The following is a 27,726-nucleotide window of genomic DNA, read 5'->3' as shown; positions in this document are numbered from 1 at the left end:
GGAAAGGAAAACAACACGTCCCCTCCCCACCCTGGGAGCACACTGGCTCATCCTGATTTCAGGGCACATCTGCACATGCCGCTCCGATGCTACCTGCTGGATTCTTACCTGTTCCATCTCCCAGAGCCCTCTCCTCCAAAGCTCCAGTTCACGGAAACACATAAGCTCTTACATGCCAAGGATCTCCAACGTTCCCAGCACAGCCACCTGTCAAACCCGCAGCTGCTCCTTGGGTGTTGCTCTTTACCCCAAGCTGTGTGCTTTCTCAAGGAACGCTTCCGTCCTTTGCTTTGCATCTTCATTGTCTGGCTCAGTGTTTCGCACTCCATAGGTGTTTCAAAAGTGGCTACAAGTCTACGCCATCATCAAGACACCCAGACAGACAGCCTGATTCCACAAGGTGACGGTCGCTCTACAACTTACGATACTGCCCACCGGGCAAGCACGAGGAACTGAGTCTGGATTCCAGCACCAGAAATCCAGGCATGGCAGTGCCTATCTGTAACACCAGGATTGGAGACAGAAACAGGAGAATGCTGAGAGCTTGGAATAGTGAGCCCCAGTGTCGGGGAAAGACCCTGTGCCAAGACAATAAGGCCAAGAGCAAGAGAGAAGACACTTAACTCTGATCTTCACAGACACACATATGGGTGTATAATGCCTGAACATTCATGTGCATTTACCATACACACAGAGAAACACATACAAACACAGACACTAACACATAGACACACACACACACACACACACACACACACACATACACACAGACACAAACAAGAGAACACACATATAAGGGGGCAGGGAGACTTAATCCACAAATCTCCAGTAGGTCCAGTTAACTTTTAGTTATCTCTGCTTATTTAAACTTCCAAACCCTTGAGCTTCCTGACCATGGTTCCAGATGAGCCTGTCTGCCCATCCCCCTCCTCCAGTCCTACGGTGGTCATGCCCAACTGCAGCTTCTTTACCTCTTGTTTGCTGCTGATACTATTTTCTGGTTTTCCTCATTCTTTGTGGGATATTGTCTTATTTCTCAAGCTTCAGTTCAAAGAATGTTTTCTCCTTGTGGGAGTTCTTATGTAAAGAAACTGAAATGCAAGAGTAGGAGAGGAAGGAGTTACCACAGAGCAAGAACTCCGTGTGGTTAGCTGTTAGCATCAATTTACCGACGCACCCAGGGAAAGGCTGTGCACATTGTGGGTGTTCAGTAATTGGCTACTGAATAAATGAAAGGTTACTTGGTCAAAATGACCATTGAGTAGGTGATTCTAATCAATGAATATAGTGTGAAATTGTAATTTATCAGGATGTGGGGGTTACACACACATGATTGAAAATAACTCCGGTTGTTTGGGTTCCTAGAAATGATCTACAATATTTTAGGGAAGTAACCAGTAAATAATTGGTTATACACACACACACACACACACACACACACACACACACACATACATATACATATATATACATAGACACTATAAGATCACAAATAATATATAGATTCCTCCCCCCTTGGGTTAGCTAAAGATCCCATCTGAATGTGGACAATATTAGTATAAAAACAACCAAAACGAATTTGTGTTTAGTTTGTTCTAACTTAGTACAAACTTATTCACCATAATGATGTACACGATTACCTTTTTCTCTAGAGGTGCTGGAATCTCAGGCTCAGGAGGCACTGGGAATAGTTGTCTTGTATGCTGTGTCGACACCACCCTACAGCACAGCACGGCACCAGCTAACCCTTTCTCTTGGGAGAATAAATTATCTGACATACATGGGCTTCATAAACAGAAGCACAGAACATTACATTTAGAGTAGCTAGACACTTCTGAATAGTAGCTTTCTTTCTAAAGCACAAGCAGGATTTTGAACTTGGATGCTTATCACAATGGTACACAAAAGTCATACCCTGTTTGTGCTCTGAGATGCGTCTGTTAGAAACTTGACCCTGGTTGAAACAGTGCTGGTAAGTAGGGCTTTGTGGGAGGCATTTAGGTCATAAAGGTTGTACCCTTTATGGGTACATTTACAAATGGATTGTTGAAACTACAAACAGGCTTGGTAATGCTCCCTCTCTCTCTCTCTCTCTCTCTCTCTCTCTCTCTCTCTCTCTCTCTCCCTCCCTCCCTCTTCCTTTTCCCTCTCGCTCCTCTTCCCTCTTTCTCCTCTCCCTGCTTCTTCCTGTTTCTTCCCCCCTCCCTTATGTTTGGCAAGGATACCAGCTGATGGTACCTTGGTCTTGGATGGCTAGAATCCAACACTGTGAGAAAATAAACTGCTGTTTATAAATGACCCAGTCTCTTGTGTTCTGAAATAGCAGCAGAAAATGGACCAAGACAACCAGACACAAACAAACAGCAAGTAAGAATCAGCTCATAATCCTCTAGGAGCAAATGGTATATGTGGTGCCCCAGCAAATGGAAGTCCTCACAGCATCACCAGATGCCATGTGTTTATTCCTTATGCGTTGAGGGTATAACCTATCATAGCAGGGAAGGCATGATATTGGGAGCTGCTCACAGCTATGGCAACAGGGTGTGAGGCTGCTTGCTCACATCTCCATGCATCAGGAATCTGAGAATGAGGACCTACTTCACTTCTCCCTGTTCAGCCGCAGGTTCAAGCCCATGGGATAGAGCTTTTCCCTTCTCAGTTAACCCCTGGCATCACCCTCATAGATTCACACAGAGATGTGCCTCAGTCAAGCATTTCTTAATTCAATCAAGTGTATGATGGAGATTAATCATCACTCTCTGACTGCTAGGAGCAGCAGCAACAAGCCCTCTAGTCCTCCGTGTGGGGCTCATTCCTGACAGTATTCTGGGAATAACCCTGGCAGTCTCCAGCAAGGCCTGCTTAGAGATTGCCAAGAGTGTTAGAACACTTGTGTGAAGAGGCTGCATTCTTCTCAAGTTGTCATTGTCACTGGGTCACCAAAATAGTATGATCTATGTGTGAATGTTCACAAAATATGGCTGCCATTTTATGTTTGAAGGGTCAAGAACTAGTTATTCATATTTTCATATTTTTCTGTAGGCGTCTCTACCAAAATTATTCCCTGCAGACTTAGGCTCAAGGTTGGTTACGATACTCTGGGCCATTTCTTCTCCTTTTAAGGAACTATCATAATTTCTCAGTAATTTTTCTCTTCCTTTCCATTAAACAGCATTTGACCTGTTGCTATATTTAGCTGCAAGAGAGGCTGAGAAAATGCATCCTTTAATTCCCCCATGTTATTTTTCTAGTAAAAATGTCATATTTTCTTCAAAAAGAGGAAGATGGCGTGTTTCAGGTCAGATGACAAGCAGGCTCTGGGAGGGTCTCCATTCAGCTCTGTGCTTTAATCATCTCTCATTTTTATGCATCTTGTATGGCACAAATACCCTCGATTCACTGGTCTGAGTTTGGCACAATATTTCTTACTTCTGTGTCTTCCCTCATTATTTTTTCTTCACTGAAAGACCTCTTGACTTCTCTTCTATGAATTTCTACCTTCTGGGACTTGGTTTCAACATTAAGCATAGTTGTCACACTCTCTTCTAGACTCTACTCTCCTCACAATACTTCATACGGAAATGTTTACCTCTTAAATCACACAGCGCCTCCCTCATCAGCCTACCACTAAAAAGGCATCAGGTTTCTGAAGCAGAGAAGCCATGTTGCTATAACTCGGAGGCAGTGTATATGCCTTATGCACTTTTGCCATTGCTTATGGCCTAGGCTAAAGCAGAACATGACTTATGAAGGTTCAGAACAGCCTGAGCAATGTCAAAGTCCTGTAACTGTGCTGTTTCTGTATTGGACTTGAGCAGAGAATAAACATTGCTGGGAACGTTAATTAATCCTAAGGGATGAGGAATAGGACCAAGATTTTCAAAATCATGTCACATCAATTAAGATATCATGTCTTCCTTTTGGATGACATCACTCCGAGGATGGTCACAGTATACTATTTTCAGGTTTTTTTGTTTTTATTCTGATTTAACCTTGTAGTGCATTCACATGTTTCACAGATAAAGCATACAAAGGCAATTCCCCAAAAGATCCTTAAACATCTACCTCTGTCACCGAGCCATCCCCACCTTCTTGATGGACATCTATTGTTTGTCTTTGTTTTTAAGGTTTTTATTTCATGACAGTGTTTGAAGTACAATTTTAAGTTCATACACATTTATTCCCTCTTTTTTTCCCAAAACACAAAATGTTGCAATTAACTTATTTTAATTAGTATAATTTACAGAAACTTATCGCTCAATAAATCAATAACTTATCATCTTCTTCCTTCTTTTCTGATACTTTTAATTTATGTTGCTTTGAGAAAGGGTCTTTCTATATATCCCAAGCTGGCCTAGAACTTGTAGCGTAGGATGACCCTAATTAGGTTCATGCACCTCAGATTCTTCAGTGTTGAGATTTTTTTTACAGATGGTGCCTTGCCTAACAGTTTCATCTCTTTCTATGAGTGTATAATATTCCACCGTACCATACTTTATTTAACCAGTTTCCTCTTAATAAGCATATTGACCATTTTTATATAATGTTGCAGGCAGTAGATTTAATTGGTTGATGTATTTGTACATCTGTAGCATTTAGAAAAAGTAGAATTTATATATACATATATACATACAATATATGTAATATATTATATTAATGTTAGGACTTGGTTATAATGCTTTATCTTAATCTGGCCCTCAAAATTGGGAATCTGCATGTCCAAATGCTAAAGGTCCCTGTCCCAAATTACTTTTGATTGATTAACAAAGAGCCAATGGCCAATGGCTGGAAAGGATGAAAGAGGTGAAATTTCTTGGTGTGTGAGGAGAATGGAGGGAAGAGAAAGAAAAGGCTGCCAGGAGAAGGGGTAGAATGGACTACACCAGAAAGGAACAGGAGGCAGTAATAGCTAAGATGCAGGTACAAGAAGGAAAGCACCCCAGAAGTAAAAATAGGGAGCTGCCCATAAAGAGCCAGGGAAGTAGAGATAAACTATAGATTCTAAAAATATTGACCCAGGAACAGTGGAGGGGAGTATTTGCTGGCTGCGGAGAGTTTTAGAAGTGCCCAATCATTGAGCTAGTCAAGGAATATTAAAATTAAGCTGGTATATGTGTGGTTTTCATTTGCAAATCCAGAGGGCTCTGGTGGGTGGCTGAAAGAGCGACCTACTGGGAGCCAAAACTCACACACACCTATCCCTATGTCTATTTCTATCTTTATCACCTATATGTATCTGTCTTTCCATGCATCCATCTATCCAACAATCCACCCATCCATCCATGCATCCATCCATGCATCCATCCATCCAACTATCCACCCATCATCCATCCATGCATGCATCCATGCATGCATGCATGCATCCATCCATCCATCCATCCATCCATCCATCCATCCATCCATCCATTATCTATCATCTATCTACCTATTACTCCAAGCGCATGAGAACATGAGTACTGGCTCTACCCTTTGCCTCAGTAAGACAGGGGGCTGGTCCTGGTGATGCAGCCTTGGGAGGGCTGGTGGGCTGACCAGCTGAGCTACCACCAAGGCTCAGATCCAGGGCTCTGAGTTGGTCCACGCCAACATCTACCACATCTGTGAACCCCTGGAACATGTGAAGAGGCTAGTTCTTCAGATTCAAAGCTTCAGGATCTCCATGGCACAGGACAACAACACAACATCAGAGAGGATTCCCAGGGCAGATCCTGTATTGATGTGTAGCAGAAGCCAGAGACCTCAAACCAGACCAGTGAATTATTCCAACGAACATATATGCAAGTAAAGCTGCGTGGACAAAGGGGTTTTCTGTGTGACACACCATGACCCTGCACCCTCCGTGGTGAAATGGTTTTATGTTTTCCTTTATTTTGAGGAGGAAGTTCCAGGGGCAGAGATCAGAGGGGATGAAGAGATGGTGGGATTGGAGTACATGATGTGAAATTCACAAAGATTCAATATGTTTTTTAATTAAAAATATCACATATCATATATCAGGGGCTGGGAACAAACACTTTAGTTATATTCACATAATCCGTTTTTGTTCACAGTCTTCAGAAAGATTGAACTCATCACTTATAGAAACCTGCAGTTTTCTGGAAGTGCCATTGGTAAGAATAAGAGACACCTTAGCTAACATTTCCTTGGCACCCTTCCCACCATGGGCCTGTCTCAAGCAGAAAGATATATTCCAAAGCTTTGATAGATGCACACAAGTAGACCTTCATAAGAATTCTTCCATGATTTCATAATGTTACCAATGACTTACAAAGGTTATTTTCAAAGGTAATATTGGTAACATTTTATTGAACTTCTGGAGTTATTCTCACGTGAGTGTTTAGGGAAAACTTCTTTGCCTAGTTTTAGCTTACACATTTATGTCTATGAGTGAAACCGGGCATCTGTTTGTTCGGTTTGTTAAGAACCAGACTGGTCCCTTCCCCGTGAATGATGCCTATTTTGTGACTTTTTTAATTGGATGAGATGAACTTTGTAAAAACTTATTTTGGGGCGTGTAATATGTAATGTTTTGATATTTTACATATTCGAGAGTTTAGCACTTTGTATTTTAAGATGGGAGAAAAAAATTAGGCAGAGTCTTGTTTCATAGTGCAGTCTCATTTCAAGCTCTGACCTCAACTTTGGCAATCCTCCTGCCTCAACTTCCACAATGCTAGGATTATTGGGCTGCACTACCACATCTGTCCTCAAGTTGTAAATAGGTTTTGTCTAGTTAATGCTTGTCTTTTACTTTCCCTGCTTAGAAGAATTTAAACAAACAAACAAACAAACAGAACAAGTCTTAGAGAGCTTGTTTTGTAATGTTCCCATAGGCCCTCCCGATTACTTATCAATTAGAAAGGTTTTCAACACTCAAGGTCATAAGAGAATTCTGAAAATTTTTTCTTTGTTTCACATTTAAATATTGAGTCTACTTGAAATTTCAAAGTGTCATTTAAACGATGTCAAGCAAAGATGTCCTTGGTATCGCACTGCTAGATGTAGCAAAGAAAAATGCAGGTGTTATTTTACATGCTCTTCTCATATGTTATGACCTATGCAATAGTTGGAGTGTTCGAGACATTTATATCTGTACGAAGTAGTTATTCATTGTGTCCCCAGGGTTTGGAGTTGACTGGGACTCTTGCGTTTTATCTGACAGCTCTAGGTCTAGAGCCACTGGCCCACATGTCAGCTTGAGTAGATGCTCACTGCAGGCTGTGCCTGTGCTCGTGACCCTTCCCCGTCTTAGTAAGACAATGCTGTTCAGTGTCCATGTCCTTCTCTATAGGCTCTTACATGTGTGTGCAATGTAGGGAGTGCACACATCCAAACAAATTTGTTCACTTATGAATAACTGAATTAATGGATGGATGGATAGACGGACGGACAGATGGATGATCATTTCCTTTTGACATTTTCTCCAAAGTTACTATGAAAATTTATATATTTCCAGGATCAGGAGTAAACTCTGATTTTCCTAGAAAGGTAATTTCGATTTTTTTTTTTTTTTTTTTTTTTTTTTTGGCTCTGATGAAGAGTATTTGAATCATCAAAAATAACTATCACAATTATTATTTTGACTATTTTTTTTCTTTTGGGAACTTAAAACATTTAGAAACTGAAAATGTATTGTTTAACTAAATTGTACAAACATAGATATAATGTACCTTTCTGCTTTGGAAAGCACATATATGCAATAATCTTATCTCTCTCTCACTCCCATCACGACTGAGCATCCGTGGTGATGAGTTAGGACCGTGATTCTGCTGAAGCAGCAGTCTGCTTCTGACACAACCGAGAATAGCAGGTTACGTGTCTAATTGTCTGCAGATTATTAATACAGTCCTTTTAGCAAACACTTCTAATGCCTACTGATGCTAGGCCACTGTGCTGGTTGTGGGGGTCAAGTAGCCATAGACTGTGGTCCTGAAAGGGCTGTGTAGAAGCCAAAGCTGGCTTCTCCTGGTTGGTTGAAAGCCCATTGCTAAATTTCCAGGAACTCCGTGAGCTTCACAATCAACTCCCATGAAAGGGCTTCCACATGGAAGCTGGCCAGCAGCACAAAGCAGGGCTTTGTTTGTGGTTCTTTTTCTCTCTGCTTTTTCCTTAACTGCAGAACAGAACTACTAATAAACACAAACTCGCCTCTTTATCCGTACTAGACCCCTACAATACTGATGTGGGTCGTTTCTCCATCTTCAAATGCTGAAGGAAAAATTGTTATGTAAGTCATTGGTCATCTGAAGAAAATAGTGAAGATTTTGAAAGAAATGTTTTCACTGGGTGGTGGTGGCAGCTGCGGCAGTGACCTCACAGTCCTTTTATTCCAGCCCTCAGGAGGCAGAGGAAGGTAGATCTCTGAGTTCAAGACCAGCTTAGTTCCAGGACAGTCAAGGCTTCAAAGTTCTGGGACAGTGAGGCTACACACGGAGAAACTGAAGAAACAAACAAACAAAAACAACAAAAGAAAGAGAGAAAAATGTTTTCATGGGGAAGAAATGGATTTTTGTTTATGTTTTAAGAAATTGACTTATGTTTAAATTCAACTCATATTAGGAGCAAGTATTAAGTGAAGTTGCATTTGTAAGGCACAGAGACAAGTTACCCAGGCAACTAGAGCATGAGAAGCTCCAAATTGTCCACAGGATCCATATATGAGGTGTATTTATATCTCTGTGGTGTATTGAATGGAAGATGAACAGGAGACTTCAAGTTCACCTCTGCTCCGTTCAATACGCTAAAATGACCTCCTTAATTGGAAATTAGGGAAATATTTAAGACATAGGAGCTTAGCTGCTGAAAGGAAGGAGAAACCACATGTTGCTGGAGTCAGCGACGCTGTACTGCTTCTCTTTGGTTTTATTTTGGTGGGGTTGGGCACTGAACTTTGAGTCCCTGTCTTAGTTCTTTTACTATTGCTGTGCAGAGGCACCAAGAAAGCTTTGCAGTGGGGGCTTGCTTACAGTTCAGAGGGTGAATCCAGGGCTATCATAGCAGAGAGCCTGGCACTGAAGCAGTAGATGAGGGCTTACCTGAGACAACAACAGGGGGGGGGGGGTAGGGAGGGAGGACGGAAGGGAGGGAGAACAGAAGGGAGGACGGGAAGGGGGAGGAGGAGAGGAGAGGGACAGCAGGACAAATGGATGGAGGGTTCACTCGCGCACCTATGAGCATATGCAGGGCATTATCATTTCTACCATTACAGACCCTCCTACATACTAATCATCGTTTCTGAGCACAGTGCCCAATCAGCGCATGCGCAGGCTTCTTTCAGCCAGCGGTCCAGAGAGCCTCTCTGTGCTCCTCTTCGCTTTAGTGAGTGAGTGTTCCACATCCTGGTCCTCTGTTCTAGCAAACTCTAGGAAGGGAGAGAGGAAGAGCTAGCCTCTGACAGGGCCCTCCTATCTCTGTAAGGAGAGAGATTATCTTTGGTTCCCTTGACTTATTTTTATGTACTAGAAAGCTTTCCTTCTTCCACACTAAAGATAATTTTCCTATGGAGAACTTACATACATTCTTTTTTAGATTGTTCCTCTATCGTTATTGGTTTTGGCGGAATTGTAAAGAGTGTTTTTTTTTTTAATTTTAAATTTCAGTTTCTCATTGCTGGTGGATAAGGAAACAATCATTTTTATCTCTGACGTGTACTGTGCCACCTTATCAAGTGCATTTGTGAGAGTTTTAAAAGTTTCTGTGTTTTCTACTTTAATATCATGCTACTTAAAGAGATGTTTGCTTCTTCCTTTCTAGTGCTTCTTCCTTTCTAGTACTCACGTACCTTTAACTTTCTTTTCTTGTCTTATTGCACTGGCTATGACCTTAAGGAAGAGGGACACAATGTTATTATTGTCCTGTTAAGGTCATTGAGGGAGGCATGTCCTCTCACCTCTTTGATATATAATGGTGGGTATATGCATGTGAGGGCATTCATGTGTGTATGTGAGTGCATATGTGCGTGTGCAAGTGAATGCATTCATGCATATGTGTGAGTGTGTGAGCATGCGCGCCTTCTTTGGGCTAAAGAAAATCCTTTATAGGTTTTACTTTTTTTGAGACTCAGAGAATGTAACTGATTTCTTTTCATCTGTTCTATTGAGATGTTTGGTTTGTAACATTCATATCTGACTGTGGAGGTGGAGAAGGCAAAGAAAAGCATTCTACTCTTCAGCCTGACAGCAGCAATCTCCGAGTCAGCTCTCGGCCGCTTTAGTACCCCACTCCCTGTCTCCACTATAAAACGAGGAATCTCTATCAACTGCCTCGGGAAAGAGGCACCTTGCGGTGGAATGATGAGCTCTAATCTGGACAGCTGCCTCTTCTTATCTTCATGACCTTGGACGAATCACAAAACATCATTTCTAAAATCAGTACCGTAATTACCTTATCAGACTGTGGAGATACTTTCAAATGGTAATCGCTGTGAAGTACTCTACAAATTTAAATTATCAAAGAGGATACGTTCGCGGAGGATAGGATTCTTGTCAGTTCATTTTTGTATCCCCAAGTAAATGCTTAATGTGGGTCTAATTGTTGTGCAGCAATCTATATCCAGCCCTCGGGGCCACGGTGTGCTGAAGAGACACATTGTGTCTTCACTGCAGGGCTGTCAGAATCCAGATCTCTCACCACAGCCAAGAAACAATTAGACTGCCCGGATGGTTCACGTTCAGGAGCTGGAGAAAGCATTTTACAGCATTGGCTCAGTTCATCCACGAATGCTAGCTGTCATTTTCATATTTATCTGGATAAGATCCCCAGTAGGGCACTGGAGACCAAATGAGTGAAGAGGAACAGTATAGTTTGATTTTCTTTACCTTTGGTTGGGTTTTTGGCTATTTCCTAGAGGAAAGTTCTTGTTTCCCATGTTTGATAACAGAGGATGCGAATGGGGACATGTAGTCCCCAAAGCCACAGTGGGTCTTGCGGTTTCTCTTCCTGAGCATCATGGTGGCCACTAGGTGGCACTGTTTACCCATCTATGCTTCTCTGGTTGGTCCTTGGCAAGGATCTTAATTCTAAACTAGTGTGTATTGTTGGGAGTGCGAGGGAGGGAGAAGAGTGTTAGGAAAAATACAAATGAACCTCCAGAATCAATCTGGAGGGCTGATTAGGGGTCAGCTTTTAGCCACGGTTATACCAGACTTTGCAGGCTGGTGTCCAACTATTTTTAAAACTGATTTTAAGAGCAACATGCAATTAGTTTCCATTTTCTAAAACCTTTAACAAATGACAAGATAAAATGAAATGTCATGGCTCAGGATATGGGACTGAGGAGGTACCCTCGGATGCTGTGTCTCTTTCTCTCCTAAAATCATTAATGAGGTCAGGGACCACTAAGAATCCTGAAGCCACTTCTACATGAAGGTCTCCTCTAAATCAGCCACCATCCGGGGAAGCCAAGCTCGGCATCTGTTTGGATAAGACATTTGGAGCAGCCTTCCTGATCTCCAGGCCGGTAGAGCTCCCTTTCTGCCTTGATACACACCCCCGAGGACTGTCATTTATCGGGAGAGACCACACAGATGAAAACTTATGGATATTTCAAACTGGCACATACAACTTTTAGTGAGAGAAATTAAAGAGACTGTCCCCAGACCGCAGCCCTCAGAAAACACTAAACAGCTCCAACCTAAGGACCCAGAAACCAGTGATTGTCCCCATGTTTCAGAGCCGTAAAATCTGCCATTACCTCTTCACTGTCCGTTTGAACTTTAAAATTGACTAGACCTGTTCTGCCTAGAAGCTTGGTCGTTATCATTTATTTTGACCTGGGAATAACACAACTGGAATCATAGCCTTTCCCTTGTTCTGAATCTTCCTGATGCTCTCTGCCCCCCTCCATCTCACTCACGAGTTCACATTTTCTCTGCGTTGCTGCATGTCTACCAGTGCACACCACCTTGAGCTGATGTGTGATAAACAGCTAAATATAGTGATGGTGTTGGCAGCTTACTCTCGAAGCCTGTCACAGGCCTCCTAAAATGGGAATTAAACAGGTTTAAGACACACCAGAGCCTCTGCTATGCTTGGGAAGAGAGGACATTTTCTACACCGTGAGCAAGTGCTCCTGTTTGTGTGTTCGTGCCCTGCCTTATCTAAGAAACAATAATGACTTTAATGGTTGTCAGTAGTCACGCTGTTACATGCTCAGGACCCCTTTCAGCTGTGGGTCTCATCCAGAGAACTCTATGTGAAATCCACACTGTGTAATCAGTGGTCCTGTGAGGAACAGGGTCCTCACAAGATGACTGTCACCTCTGCTCTGGGTACTCTTAACAGCAATGGCTGAAATTCGCATTCAGTGTGGAGAACCCATGACATCTGGAATAAATTCACTCTTAGGACTCCAGTCTGCACAGTCCCCAAGAAAGAAATAAAAGCAGGAAGAGAGGGAGGGGAGAGAGGGTGGGAAAAGGAGAGGAGTTCAGGTTGGCTTCAGTACATAGGAATTCCAGCTCTCTGGGGCTTTCACCACAGTAGTGAATGCTAATTACACTGAATGTGTCAAGTCTTCACAAACCAAAGAAGTGTTCCCAGGAGACAGATAGTGCCACCAATGCCACTCATGATGTCACCTAAATTTAAAGCCAGGCCTCTCAGAGGGACAGGCAATTGGGCTTATTAACTCCCATGACACGCGCCAGCCCCTTCACTACCACCTTGACCTAAGCGATGAACAAATGTAATACTTTTATTTCATTAGCTGATGCATTACTAGGGCTGGCTATGAGCCCTGGTTTTTGGACATACTGAGAATCAAGAAATAGTTTTGAAAGATACACAGGTCGCAGTAATTTTTCTCAGGGCAAAAACAAAACCAACCAACCAAACAAACAAAAAAACCAGCTGTGCTTTATAGATCTGAGTACTTCTCTCTGCTGAGATGCAGCCCAGAAGCCTTCTGCACTCTGCATCAGAGTTCTGCAGTCTTGCGACCTTGTTGGAGATGTTAGGAGAAAGAGGGCTTTTCCGTTGGATATGATGTGGATTGTCCTCTTCCCTTTCACATCTCTGTTGTGTATTCTTTCTGGAGAGAGGCCCAAAGTCAGTGGAGGCTGGGGTCTCATCTGATCATTGTATTCCCTGGTTCTTTGCCATTTTTTAAGGCCACCAGATGGAACACCAATGACTCCTGGACCCAAATTAGGCTCTTTCCAGACATTGAAGTCCACCATTTCTACTTTCTAGGAGACCTCAATATTGATTTCTAATCACTGGGGCTCTGTGCTTTTCTGTCTCCAGCCAGAAACAGCCCCCACGCCACCCACTACTCTGTACATCTCTCATGGCACTTGGAGAGCACTGACCAATCACATCCACCTCACACACAGCATCATGTAAATCAGCCAATCACATCCACCTCACACACAGCATCATGTAAATCAGCCAATCACATCCACCTCACACACAGCATCCTGCATAGAATATTGTTCACAAGTGTATTTTAAGTGAATAAAAGACATAAAAGTTGTCACAGGTTCTTGTTGACTTAATTTCAGTAGTTATAGCTAAGATCTAATGATGTAAAATAACACTGTCAAAAATAATTATCAATGTATATATTTACTTAAGTTTTGCTTCCATAATCTTTTTTCAAGTATTTGAGTTGTGAAGATATTCAAGTCTGTTCAGGGCTAATTTGCCAACATCAGGAGGAACACTCACTCCATAGTGAGGAGAGTTTTTAATCAAATTTTCAAAAAAAAAAAAAAAAACGTTCTGGGTTAGAGAACTATTTCCCACATTTGTGTGGAAACTTTGAGTGCTGATGCAGGAATACCCCATCATTTCTACTATTGGTACACGTGCATGCGCAGGGCTGCTAACAGTGAGGATGTGTCTGAACGTCTTATGGACCAATTTTTTTAACATGCACTGCATGCCTGGCGTTCTACTTAATAGTTTACATGTATTGAGTCATGATCATCTTTGTTTACAATTATAAACAACAGCACCCCCCAAAAGAACCTTAGTAGCTAGCAAGTGACAGAACCCAGATTAGAATTCAGACTTGAACCCAGGCTAAGTGTGGCCTTCCTGTCACACTGCTGGTTTGTGATAAAAGTGACCATTCAGGGAATAACATAAGACAGTTACCCTGAGCAGCAACCAATGGAAGTTCTGCTTCAGCCCTGATCTCCTTAGTGGCCCATTTTACAGGCGAAGGAGCTGAGGCTTGGGCTGAGGTGAAATGACTTATCAGGGATGGTAGACCTAGTCTATGACTGGACACCTCCTCTAGTAAGCTAGAAGGTTAAACAACAGTGTTTTATCACACAATTCATACATACACAAATCTAGCTAGTTTCCCCTAAATAAAATATGTACGCTGGAAGCAAGAACAGTGGTTCTGATCCTGGAACTATGTAGTGCTGTTTGTGTTTTATATAGAGTCAGAGTGCCTGTCTTTCCACACATTGACTAATCCAGTCAGACTCCGTATGGAAATTATGCAGTTCATTTATTTTGTTCTTTCTGAATGTTTAACCAAGTCAGTCAAGGGTGCTGAAGTCAGCTATTTCTGTACTAGACATGGACAGCCTCTTGGACGGTCTCATGAGCCTCTGGGTAGGGCCTCTTCAGCTAAGAATGTCAACATGGTAGAGGCAACAGAGGATGAGCAGAAACCACCATGATAACAACAGAGCATTTGAGTCAGAAATGAGAGTAGCAGCAGAGAGACCCAAGGAGGTGATGCCACCTTTTCATAGGGCAGATGGTAACCTTACTTTCTCTCCACAGGCAGAGGGCCACTCGGTTCTAGATGTTGTGTTGGACATGAAGTTATAAATGTTGCTGGATTCTCATGGAGAAGCTTCAGTTAAGGTGCTGGGAGCAAAGTCAGGAGAGTCTGAAAGTCAGTTCAAGGTAAAGGCCACAGTCATGACTGGGGTGGGGGAGGGTCTAGGAGCAGAATAAGGAGGAGAGTGGGAGAATTAGGGGAAGTATTCCTCAGACTAGGTAGGCCAACGGTGGATTTGTGAGCACATGGTTGAATGTAAATGGTCTTTCTCACACACTGGGCTTCCAAACCATCGCCACCAAAGTATCATTATCTAGCAATTTACAGACACTATGGCCACCGGATGACAGAGTCTGGCACCACGTTAGTAGAAACCTTGAGAAGAAGATGGCTGGCACCTGGTGGGAATGTGTTCCGCTGTGTTTCATACACATGTGGTTGCTGCTCAGAGGGGTGTGTGAGGCCGTACTTCAGGTCTTTCATTTGAGACAGAAGTGTGTTTGGATCACTGGGGCAGTCTGGCCTTTCCACGTAGACAGGCAGAGTCAGCAGGCAACAGCAACCCTTCCAGCAGCTGTTCTGCATGTACGGCTTTATCACTAAGGAGCAAAGAGCGATGGTGAAGCCTTAGGGCGAAAAGGTGACAAACGCTTTCCAACCTCCATACATATTCAGACTTTTCTAAACAAATATGGAGTTCTGACCTGGAAGTAGCATTGTCGCTGTCCCCTGAACGTTGTCTCCAGGCTTTCGTATGACACTTTTTGCGTCCTGCCAACGTGTGCATTTCTATTGCTTCCGAAGGCAGAGAGTGTTCAGGTAGTTCCCGTTGTGAATGAAAGAGAACAATAAAAATTGAAGAGATGAGTTTTGGAAAACGATGTATTTAATGATATTTTAAATAACCATTCTGTCTCTTTAATGCTTCATGATGAATCTTTTTCCATTTCAGCATGGGAACTTTTGGCTCTTTACTTGCTCCTTGGCTTTTTGTATTTCCCCTTGGTTTGAAGACCTGGAGTCCAATGAAGTCTGTCAGTAAAAATTTTCAAGTTCCCCCTTGATTATAACCCCCCCAAAAAATGTTCAAGTGGCTGGGCTCCTGACTAGTCTAGTGGGTGGAGGCGTTGGGCCTTGGAATGTTCGATTTGAAAGGGACAGAAGGAATTATTGCTATGTGGTTTTGTTCTTTTGATTTCGGGCCTGTCAGTGGGTTTGTTTTGATGCAGTGACGCAGAATACAGCAAAGGCAGAAGTCTTTATCTCTGAGAAAGGCTTGAGCATTTGCAGATGATGTGTCAGGGCTGCTCAACAAACATCTGCAGGAAAGGAGGGGGATGTTAGAGGAGAAGAGATGGGACAAGATATAGCAATAATTATGGAAGTTAATTATGCTAGTTTTCCTTCTTTGGGAATTATTATTTTTCATAATAGAAAGAAGGTAAAGAAAATGTGTTTAGGTTAAACTTACTCATTTTATTTCATTTTAATTTATGTGTGTGTGGGGGAGGGGTGGTGCCCACATGTCCCAGCACACACAGACCTCATAGAACAACGTGGTGTCAGTCCTTTGGGTGAAACTTAGGCCATGGGGCTTGGTACATGACATCATCACACGCTGAGCCATTTGGTGAGCTCAACCTACTCATTCCAGATGAAGGCACAACACCACACACACACACACACACACACACACACACACACACACACACACAATGCAGAGGGAAAAGCATCATGCCTCATGTTATAAAGCCAAATAATAGAGAACCTGGACAGGAAGTGTCTTTATGCCCAGTTGGATATCCTTTATTCTGCTGCTCTGTCTGTAGACTAACCATCGGTAGCTTCATCCTGCATTTCCGACTCTACTCTTTTCTAACCTAACTTAGCTTCCTCTCCTCCTGTGACTTTAATTAACAAAGAGATTCCCCAACTCCAAGTGACTATCAGAACAGAAGCCAATGTCAATGTAACTCTTTGTTCTACTACATTCTTAAGGACTTAAAAGAACAACACTGGGCAGACAAATGTACAGGGAGCTTCAACTAATGAACAGCCACTAGGCATATCTAAAGTGGAAAACAGGAAACTACACACTACAAGAGTGTCCAAATAATGTCCCCAAAGTAATTACTAATTTAAGTGTGTAATAAAATGATAAAATGCTTTGATAAGACTCTAGTCTACGAGTCTCTGGGATACTTCCAGCATCTTGGCAGGCAGCCAAAGCCCAGTGTAGCTCCTTGCTTGAAAGTCTGTTTCCTCAGAATTCACCTGTGCCCAGAATACTTGTGTACTCCTCTTAAAAGGGTCAGAGCTTGGTCTGAGGGGAGGGAACTGAGGTGTGTGTGTGTGTGTGTGTGTGTGTGTGTGTGTGTGTGTGTGTGTGTGTGTATACACCTAAGGGTGGAAACTGGGAGTTTACCCACTCAGGTGAAACCCTGAGGTAAGTACCAGGAAGAGGTTAGCAGCAAATGGTCAGAATGGAATAGCCTGAGGGCAGGTCAGTCAGGAGGAGGCTCTAAGTCACAGGACTGAACAGGAGAGGGGTTTCAGAGACAGCACAGCAAGCAGGTTCCCTTTGCAGTCAGACCTGGGAGGCCAGGAGTGGAGATGGCTCCATAAACCAGAGGAACTGGAGGTGTTAGAGGCTCAGAGAAGGGATTCCAAAAAGAACGAGGAATTGTGGGATTGAAGAAGCTCTTACTTCCTTAAACTGGCTATGAGGCATTTTTAGATTAAGTTTAAGATACAGTACCTAAGTGATTTGTACTTTGTCAGCAAGAAAGAAGTGTTTTATCCGTTCCCCACCCCCAAACAGACCTTAATTCATTTTGCTCCTAAGATGCTTGTCATCAGCGTAAAATTGTTCCATTGTGTGATCTGGTTCTGGGGTGATTTGGAGCTTCTCTTGGATACCAACTGTAGATTTCAGTTTTAAACAAGTTTCTTACTGAGAGATGGCTAGAATGAAATCATGTTTCCAGTTAAATTGTGTATTAATTTAAAATTCAGGAAAATAAAAACAAACAAAACAACAACAACAAAATTCCCTGCTTACTCCCACCCAGTGTGTAACTCCAGGTCACCACCCCTGGAATGCTGTGCTTTTGAGCCTTTGACTGGATTTGCTTCTGAGGTTAAGAAAAGTGTGTGGCAGATGTTGGGAGGCAGTTGGGGGTGAGGGTGGGGCAGAGGATGAAGAGGCTGCCAGATGTTGAGCGGGAGGATGGGTGTGAGGATAAAAGCCTGCCAGATGTCTACAGTGCAGCCTGCCGGGCACCTGCTTTTCATGATCTCAGGAAGATGATTTATGTCCCATCCTGGACTCTCATAAAGGACCTCCCCTCCCCAGTGAGCACAGAATCCACGGCTCCAGTAATGATTTTTCTGCATGGTTTCTTGCCTAGGATTGTATCATCTTAAAATTTTAAGTTGAGGGTTATGTGAATAAAAATACACAATCAGCCAATATGGTCGTTTGTAAATAAAAGAGGGTGTTGTGGGGGAAACTCACATTTAAGTCTGTTGTCCTAAACTATAAAGACCTTTTATTTTCTATTTGTTTTCTCCTTGCAACGTGAAATGGTTTGTTCTTCTCTTTCCCTACAATGGAGTTAGTAGATTTATTCATCAAGTTTTCTAAAATTAGATACCAAACTGATGTTTTTCTCCCACTGGTTAATTTTATTCTTAGCAGCACTTACATAAAGCCAGGCAGTGAAAGATATGGCAAAATTACTAACTTACTGTGACCTGGAATGCACTTCGGATAAAATAACAATCACAAAGACTGATATACCCCAGAGACTTAAGACCAAGTGGCCTTAGGGAAACCTATTTGTGTTCTGGGCCACATGCTTCCTGTGGTTTTTAGGAGTCTAGGTTTTCTTGCTATCTGGACCAGACTCTGTTCTTGGGATAACCAAACAGCGACACAAAAGAAAATATGTGGTTCTTATAATTTGCTTAGATTTTAGGCAACCGTTGTGTTTTCTAGGACATTTGATTACAGCAGGTAGAATTCCTCTCACAGATTTTATTTGAAAGACTTAGAATTAAATGTTCTTTGGGGATGTGGAGGTGAACCAAGAAACTGGGAAGGTGGAACTCTGTTGGTGCTAGGATGGGGGAGGGTACTGAGAGTGAGAGCCCCACGTTCACAGTGTCCAAGTGTGTCCTTGTCCCAGGACCACACAGGCAAGCACTGCTCAGAGCTCCTGGAGATGCAGGAGATGCACTCATTCATGCAGCAAACAGCTGTCAAGCACCTAATAGGCAGCTCTTGTCAATTTTTGGGAATCCAGTGACAGACATCTTTTTTCTTCTAGACACGGTATTGAGCATGGGGGAAGGAGACAAACAGCAAGAAGACATGTGCTGTGAGATTAGCAGGGTGTGGACTGTAGTAGATGTCGTTAGATGGGACCCATCTCCAGGCATGACTGTGAGGAAGTTTCTAGACTGGATTTACTAAAATGGGAAGACCAACCCTAGGCATGGGCAGCACATTCCTAAGGGTAGGAGTCCCAGACTAAAGAGAAAGGAGACAGCAGGATGAACACCCGAGAATATCTCACTTTGCTTCTTGACTGCAGATGCAAGGTAGCTGACTGTATCAAGCTTCTGCCGCCATGTTTTCCCTGTAATGATGGGCAGTTTCCTCAAGCCTGAGCAGAACATGCCCTTCCTTCCGTAAGTTGTCTTTGTCAGTAACAAGGAGAGTAACTGATATGGGCAGTACTGTTGCCTGCTTTTTTTTTTTTTTTTGCCTACTTCCAGTAGCTGAATTGAACTGGGAGAGGCAGAGGCTCTCTAACATGTTGACATCATTTCCTCTGAATACACATCCAGTAGTAGACTTTCTGGATAATATAGTACTTCTGGTTTTCTTGTTTTGTTTTGTTTTTTAATAAGGACTTAAATGCTGTTTTCTGTGCTCTCTCTACTCATGTATGCTGGTACTATTCCGTGTGAGGATTCCCTTCTCTCCACACCCTCATTACCACTGGTCTTTTTCTTTTCAATTTTCTTGTTGTCTTTGGGTTGGTGCTAGGGTGTGGGGTGGGGTGGTTGATCGTGAGGTACCCCCAGCCGTAGCATGCTGTTCCTGAGCTCCAGCACCCAGAAGGAGCCTTTGTCTTTTCTACACGGGTCAGTGACAAGAAGGAATAGCAAATGCAAATTTTCATTTTCATTACTCTGATAACTGGTGTCTGTTGGAATTTGCATGCTTCTTCCTATGATCCAGTCTTTGCGTTTGTTTTTTTAAGAATAAACATTTAATTTGCGATGTTTTGGATGTGTTGAAAGACTGAATATACCACTGAGAGTTCTCAGCTCATTCCTTGTTTCTCCTGTTATTGAATTAATGACACATTTGCCACAGTTAAGGAACCACTGTTTAGGTAGTATTATTAATAACTCACATTTTAGTTGTTTTCTTTTTAAAACTTATCCTTTCCAGAGCCCACTCAGAGCAACACACTGCATTTGTCCTGCTTTCTTTTTGGGTTCTATGACTTGGGTTTTTTGTTTTGGGTGACCTTGACGATTTGGGAAGTTACTGCTCCAGCATTTTTCAGCATGCCCTTTCATGGGGTTCACTGGATACTGTCTTCATGATTCCATTGGGGCTAGAGAATTCAAAGACCATCATTCTCATGAAGCAATATCAAGAATGCCTTGCTCTGTATCACTGCTGGTGTGGACTCTGATCTCATATTCGTAGCGGCACTTGTTGGGTTTCTCTTCTCTGAAGCTGTTCTTTCCTACACCATGTTCTATAGAAGAAAGCATCTGTGCAGTCGGTACTTACCTGTGGCCCAGGTCCCCAGGGTGGAATATCTACACGGATGGTTGGTTTTCTGAACGTTTGGAACCTCTCCCCTTTCTTTCTTCTTTGTACAGCGAGCTTTACTAGCTGTCAAATTTGTGAACTGCTTCCCTTCGCCTCTGGAGTTCTGTAATTACCAACAGACTTCTCCACGTATGGCTTTCTTTCCACTTTTTATTCAATCCTTTGTACCAGGAAAGGCTCACTGATATTGCTTTACTTTTCTCATTTGAGCTATCACCCAATACCACTTAATTTTGTTTCAGTTGCCACTGGCCGCTCTTTAGTTGGATCTTGTGTTCCTTAGGCACAAGCACATTGCAGTGCCCACGCTTTCTCACTAAAAGTTTCCCCTTTTGTTTCCGGCTGAAGGTACAGTTCAGTAGTAGAGCCTGATGATTCCTGGAAGCATACTCAGACAGAGAGGAGAGAAGGAAGGAATGGAGGGAAGAAAGGAAGGAAGGAAGAGAAGAGGGAGGGAGGGAGGGAGGGAGGGAAGGAGGGAGGGAGAGAGGGAGGGAGTGGACCACCAGGAGGGGCTTTGTTCTGTCTAGTACCAGAGTTCAGGTCCTTTCTGTGTGGTTCTAGCTTTAGCCATAGACAGAGCATCTCTCCGAGGAGCCTTGCCGATTGCATCTGTCTAGAGGCCTCTGGTTTGTTTTTCTCACTATAAATTGCCTAAAATATGGCCAAGTAGGAATATGGGTGGGGGAGGAAGGCTAGGCTTCTGGGGCAGGCCAAGGTCTGTTTCTAACAGTTTGTGTTTCCTGACTGTAGGGCTCAGCACAAATGATGGAACCGCCCGTATCCTTACCTGCATAGTCTAAATGGCCATGCTAGTCCTGACTTTGAGGAATTATTGTAAAAATTAAAACAAAGTGTTTATGATGAGCCTGACAGACAGCCTCTGTCTGAACAGCCATGTCTGTGGCCCAGGGTGGGTCCATATGGATTGTCACCACCCCAGAGTTGGCTGGACACCAAGGAAAATAAGTGTTCAAGTTTTAAAAATCGAATAAACAAAACCATATTATTCATGAAGGAAATAAAGAAAAGGATGTTCTAGTTGGCATCTACACATGCTCATGTTTTCCCCTGTCATTACGGACTTACTTATAAATATTTTCATCATGCTGTACATAATAACAGAAATAACACTTTGCCATCCTGCACATGGCAATAGTAGAATGTCAGCACTTATAGACTGTTCCTCCTTTTCTCTTCATTACATGAATGGTTGTAATCTGCATTTTATAGCCAAGGAAACTGAGGCAGGACTTGGTTAAAACTTTTCCATAGGGTGTTCAATCAGGATTTGAACTGAGATCCATCTAATGTCAGACCTTAAGAGCATTAGTTATTGCATGACGGTTATTGTTTCTGCACAAAATCTTCCTGTAGATATAGGTATACATCTCCTCATATGTCTTTACATCCTAGGGACTCTCCACCCAGTGTCTCCCATGTTGCAGATGCTGGGTAGAATTATTAATATGGATTGCTGTGGCCCCTGTTTCTTGGCTGCTCATAAGTCAGAATTTAATGGAAATAGCGCACATAGACAAGTGCTCTTAATGCAGTTTCGCTAGACTTGTACAAATTTTGGTGTTTAGAATTTTCAATGCAATGTTTGCCTCATGGCAGAGAGATAAAGAGAGGGGGAGGGAAAGAGATCAGGGAAAGGGGGTGAAGAGTGGGACAGAGGGAGAAAATAAGAGGTAGAGGGAGGAAGAGGAGGAAGAGGAGGAGGAGGTAACATGAGTTTGAATTGGGTAAATTACACAGACTCCAGTGTAGCCAAATAGAGCAGAGGAAACAAAGTTGTTCAGGTTTGTGGGAAATTAGGTGATGAGCCACAAAGAACATGGATTTCCTTCTTCAAACCATCTTGGAGGGCCATATTTCTTAAACCACTGTGAGTATGGGTTTGTTCTAATAATGCTCTTGGACCAATTGATTGTGGATAGAAGTGACATCATGATATGATTCCAGGCCTTCAACTGGGAGCAATAAGTTTCTACTGGCTCTCTGGAAGCCTTTGCCTCTGTGCACAGCATCTTCCGAAGTAGCTCTGCTCCTCCCTACTGGGCTCTGGGAGAACAGTGGAGGTGACTTTAGGGGACTTGGCCTAAATTCAGCCTGGCCCAGTGGGCTGAGCTGAAATCGGAGTATAAATTCATTGTTAGCTGTTACTTACCATCCTTTGAGTTTATGGAGGAGAATCTTTATGTGGCATAATATCAGCAAAGGTCTAACTGATACAGGAAGGAAAGAAAACAGGACAAGTTAATTGTGCAGACTGGCTGAAGGGTCTACAAAAAGCTGCCATTTACCACGGAAAACTGAAGACCTGGAAACCACGGACAGAGGGATAGACTTTGTTGGATTCTGGTTACAAAACATACAAGATAATCTTTAAAGATAGGACTTACATGAAATGGACAGACTTACAGATGAATAAAATCACATAGTTTGATTTCTCTTTCTCCTTTCCCATTCCATCCTTCCATCAGCTCCAGTCGGTGTCCATCAAGGGAAAACATTACAGATGTGGTTCTTCCATAATAGGTCTTTATATTTAGTTTAGTCAGCAGAATATATTTGTATATAAGACGTAAGAAAAGAGTACTTTCAATCAAGAGAGAGTCAGTTTTTGAAGTAAAGAAGGAGACAGACAGTTTCTATTAGTTTAACGATGGGACAGATGTTAGTAAGAGGTTAGCCATGGCGATTCAATGGATGAGGTTGATTTATAACTGCCTTGTTCTCAGCTCAGGCGGTGTTAGGGTCCTCTCCTCTCTTTCCTTTTCTGTTCTTAGCCTCGGGATATAATGCATATTCTAGGAACTGACAGATCCCCAGGGTCTTGGCTGAAGGTGGAGTCTTGCTGGGAGGGTTTACAATGTGTTGAAAGCAAAAACCATTATGGAAGAAACACTGAGAGAATCAGTAGCCCACTGGGAAAGGACCACAGAGGAGAAGTTTAGGGGAAATGTCTTAGAATACAGAACTACAGCACTATGCTAGCTGAAGGAAACCCAGGGTTGGGGACAGGACAGAGAGCTCTTTCTTTAGTGGTTATCCCTGCAGGTTCCAGTTAGATGGTATCATTCCAATTTACAGTGAGGATGTCTCCCCTTGGTTTTTCTACTATGGCCTTTATCTGCAGTTGATTGGCTATGGGCTATGCCAGGCCTACATCTTATTTGTAATTTTCTATGCATCAAAGTGCTCCAAGGCTTGTCTTGTTGCCTTCACCACCATGCATCCTTTATGTGTCTCTTGGGAAGGATTCTTGTATTATCAGTGAATGGAGAACACATAATATAGTTTCCCTGGGGCTTAAAAACAAGAACATTTGAACTTCAGTGACTCTGAGATGCTGTCATACCCCCTTTAGTCTTCAATGAATCAATCCAAGAGAATTGATTCTTTCTGGCTAAGGCAGAAGCAAAGGTTCTCCAGCTGAGTTTTGAGTATGTGTAACCCCACCATCTCTGTTCATGTGACCACAGGGCTCCTGATTGCGGACATGAGACAGCTCTATGGGAAGCCTTACCACTTAAAGAATCACAAAACATATTTCACAAACATGTGTTGAACACTTGCTTGTGACAGACACTGTGGTTGGTGGGTAGTAATGGACACAAACAGAAATAACTCATAGTTCTCCCCTTTATGGGAGTTTTCAGTTTCACAGAGGAGATAGGTAAAGATAGAAACCACCCAAGCCTGTGGGAGATGGAGAGGAAGGATACATCTGAGCATTAGCCAAATGCAGAGCCACCCAGCCTCCAGGTTCCAGATTGGAACATAGTGTAACGGAAATCCTACCCTGGCCACATACAAAGCCAGAAGCATGCTGGATGGAGGGGCTGATTTAAAACACTGTCCTAGCAGGGTGGTCAGAGCGGAAGCCCCTCTTTTGCTATAGGGAGACACAAGTCTCAAACAGATGAAAGAACCTCTTGCTAAAACCACATTTTGCAGCATCTTTTCCTCTTAACCTCCTGGGAACACTGCACAAGAGGCTCCTGGAATAGGCTTCTATAACATGGAAGGTGGTATAATTCTAACCTTCCTTGGGTCAGAATCAAGTGGGTTCATATTTTTTCTGGCAATAAAACAACTGCAATAACCACGAATTGGCTCTTCAGATGAAATTACGAAAATTAAAAACCTTTCAGTTTCTTGAGCTCTCATGAAGACCATTGTAGAGATTTGGAAGCAAAAGTGTCATTTGCTAATAGTTCACTTGTTTTTGGTTTGTTTGTTTTCTTGCTTTTTCTTAGCTGCAGCAGTCTTGAGATAGCTGCCTGGGAACCAGGCACATAGGCTGGGAAAAAGTTCAGTTAGTTGTTGAGCAGCAGATGTTTTTAATGTGCTTAGAGGCTACATATGTAATATGTAGAGAACACATTGCATCCAGGAAGATCATAAAATATGCATGTGAGTATGGTAAGAACCCGGCAGTAAAGACAGGTTGGCCCCACAATGAAAACACTTTGTTCTGCTGTCTGAACGGTGTGGCTTCAGGTCATTCAGTGTGCCCACCCGGCTGCCTTCTTATGAGAGGTTCCCTGTATTCTAAGGCTGTCATCCCCTGTTTATGTCAAGTTAGTTTTCCCCTGGCTACAGTCTTCTTATCCACTGGGGAGAACTCCAGCCTCTCCTGGAACTATGGTCTCATTTAAAGGTGAATGGAAGCCCTCAAAATTCTCCACACTCCTGAGGTGGAGGGAGGGAGAAAGAGAGAGGGGGGTCATGATGAAAGAAAGTTTTCTTTTAAGTTCTTATGTAGAGCAACCCAAAATATTAATCTTTGCCAATAAGTTTTTTGTTGTTGTTATGTGCGTTTTTGTTTTTTAAAGCAAACAACAACAACAACAAAACCTTTTAGACTCACACAAAACTTGCCCATGTAGAGTTCTCTTATGCTCTGGGGTCTGTTATGGCCTGAGCTTCTTAAAAACCTTTGCACAACACTAACAGAGTAGTTGATGCTGTGCCTTGTTTGGATTTCCCTAATTTTTTCAACACTCTCCCTTTGCTGTTGTTTCACAATCTGACATAGGACACGGATTTCATTTGTTTCTTACGTTTTCTTAGGCTCTTCTTGTCTCAGGAAAGCAGGAGATAGAGGAAAAGATGGAGGCTCACTTTTACTCTTACCCTCCACACAGATCTGGATGGCTCAAAATGTCTGTTTCCAAGTCTATCTTGAGGACACATGAGAATTCTGAGAGGCACTTCAAATCACAGGACATCCAGGACACAGTCCAGAAAAATGAAATTGGATTTCTAGGGATATGGTTTGGCTATGAGTGTGGCTTCATAGACACTGGGTGAATATAACATACAGGCTTAGCTGGAAATGAAGACTGATTTGTCCTTCTGTCCTAGAAACGACAGGGAGAAGTGAGGCCCAGAAAGGCTAAGGGTTTGGCAGTTAGACTCCTTCACACACATCTCTGGCACTGATTTAATGCTTTCTGTGATTTTGTTTGTTTCATTTTTATACCTGTCTTGAGGACAGAGTTAAGTGATGGTGACTGCCATACTTAATAGGTCTGATTTGGAGCCACTGAACTATAGATCCGTCCTGTTCATCGTCACCCTGATTTCAGCTGTCTGGTGGGTACAGTCGACAATGTCTTTTTCTCATAGCAAAATAGAGCCTCAGCCCCAGGGCTTTGGATGCTCTGGCTCCTGGCCAGTTGAGGCACTTATCATCTCTGAAATCAAAGCACTCACCAGAAAATAAAGGGTTTGAATTAGGTCACTTGGCCCTCTAGTTTGTCATTTATTTAATGTTCCACCTTGAAAGAGCTTCGTGGTTTTGCCAGGCTAAAATAAGGACAGGGCTAGCAACACAGGTTATCACAAACGCTACTTGTCTTGGTTCTTACTAGCTGTTCAAGATGCTTTCTGAGAAATTCCTCTTGCTGGTCGGTATCGTTGTTATCCACCATGTATCTTTTCAAACCAGGGATGTGCTTCTCAAGAACTCAGTGTATATGTGTGGGTTGAAAAAAAATAGAATAATTGGAAACTGTAACCAATTAAACCGGAGGCCCCAGCAATAGCCTCTCAGAAGACTGACCTGAGAGACTGTGGAAGTAAGGACTCTCTTGGAAATTCCATGTGTAATACTGGATAATCAACTCTGTATATGGGAAATCTAAAACAGTCACCTCAGAACTTTGATGATTACCAGAGGTTACCCAAGGTCAAGTGTGGATAGAGGGTCAAAGGAGGATGTGAAGTTTAATTAGACTGGATATGTTTTATGACCCAGCAAGATGACTGTAGTTAATAATAAGGTATAATATATTTCAAAATAACCAAGAGAGCAAATTTTAAATGTCTTCCCTAAAAGATGACATCAGGTGATGAATATATTAATCAGCTTGATTTAATAATTCTACGCTGCGTACATATATCAAAACATCACACTTTACCCTCCAAAGGTATACAATTATAATTTGTTAACTAGGAAAATAATGCTAATAAAATAAAATAGTTTTTAAAAATGATGACTTTCACAGACAAATCAAACAGGAACATCTGGGGGTGGAATCCAAGTCACCAAGAGACGCCCATGTACACTTGAAGCTAAGAGCCATGGCCTGGGGAGAGCCAGCTTTTCTCGTTCAGTGAGTTGAAGAAAGAGGAGTGAGTCAACTATTGAAGAAGTTTTATTTTACCTTCTCTTCTTCCTTCATCCACCACAACTCATGGCTCAGCCTGGCTTCAGGGTAGGGGGAGCACGTATCTGTAGAAAGGGACAGAATAAAAAACCCTGAAAATTAGAGTTTGCTATCTCTACACGGCTGCTTTTCTTGTTATAGAGAGTATGTGAAAGGCAGGCAAACTGAGGGGTTCTAACCCGCACGTCCTTTGCAGATGTCACTCCTGTATGCAGAGCAGAGGCTCTTAAGATGTGTACGGTTTATTGAGTCTAATTTGGAGAAGCACGCTTTTCATACCCGTCTGCATCCGTTTGCTTGTCTGCTCCAATCTGGCAGCTGACTGTGCCTGAACCAAGAGCTGCATTGAGTACTTTAGCACGGAGGGAGACGATGGCATCTCCAGGAGCTGGCATCACTGCAAGGAGACTTCTGCATGCCACCATGCTTCTGCC

The sequence above is a fragment of the Micromys minutus genome (assembly GCF_963924665.1).
Source record: "Micromys minutus genome assembly, chromosome: 15".
Taxonomy (NCBI): Eukaryota; Metazoa; Chordata; class Mammalia; order Rodentia; family Muridae; genus Micromys; species Micromys minutus.
This window is presented reverse-complemented; position numbering follows the sequence as displayed.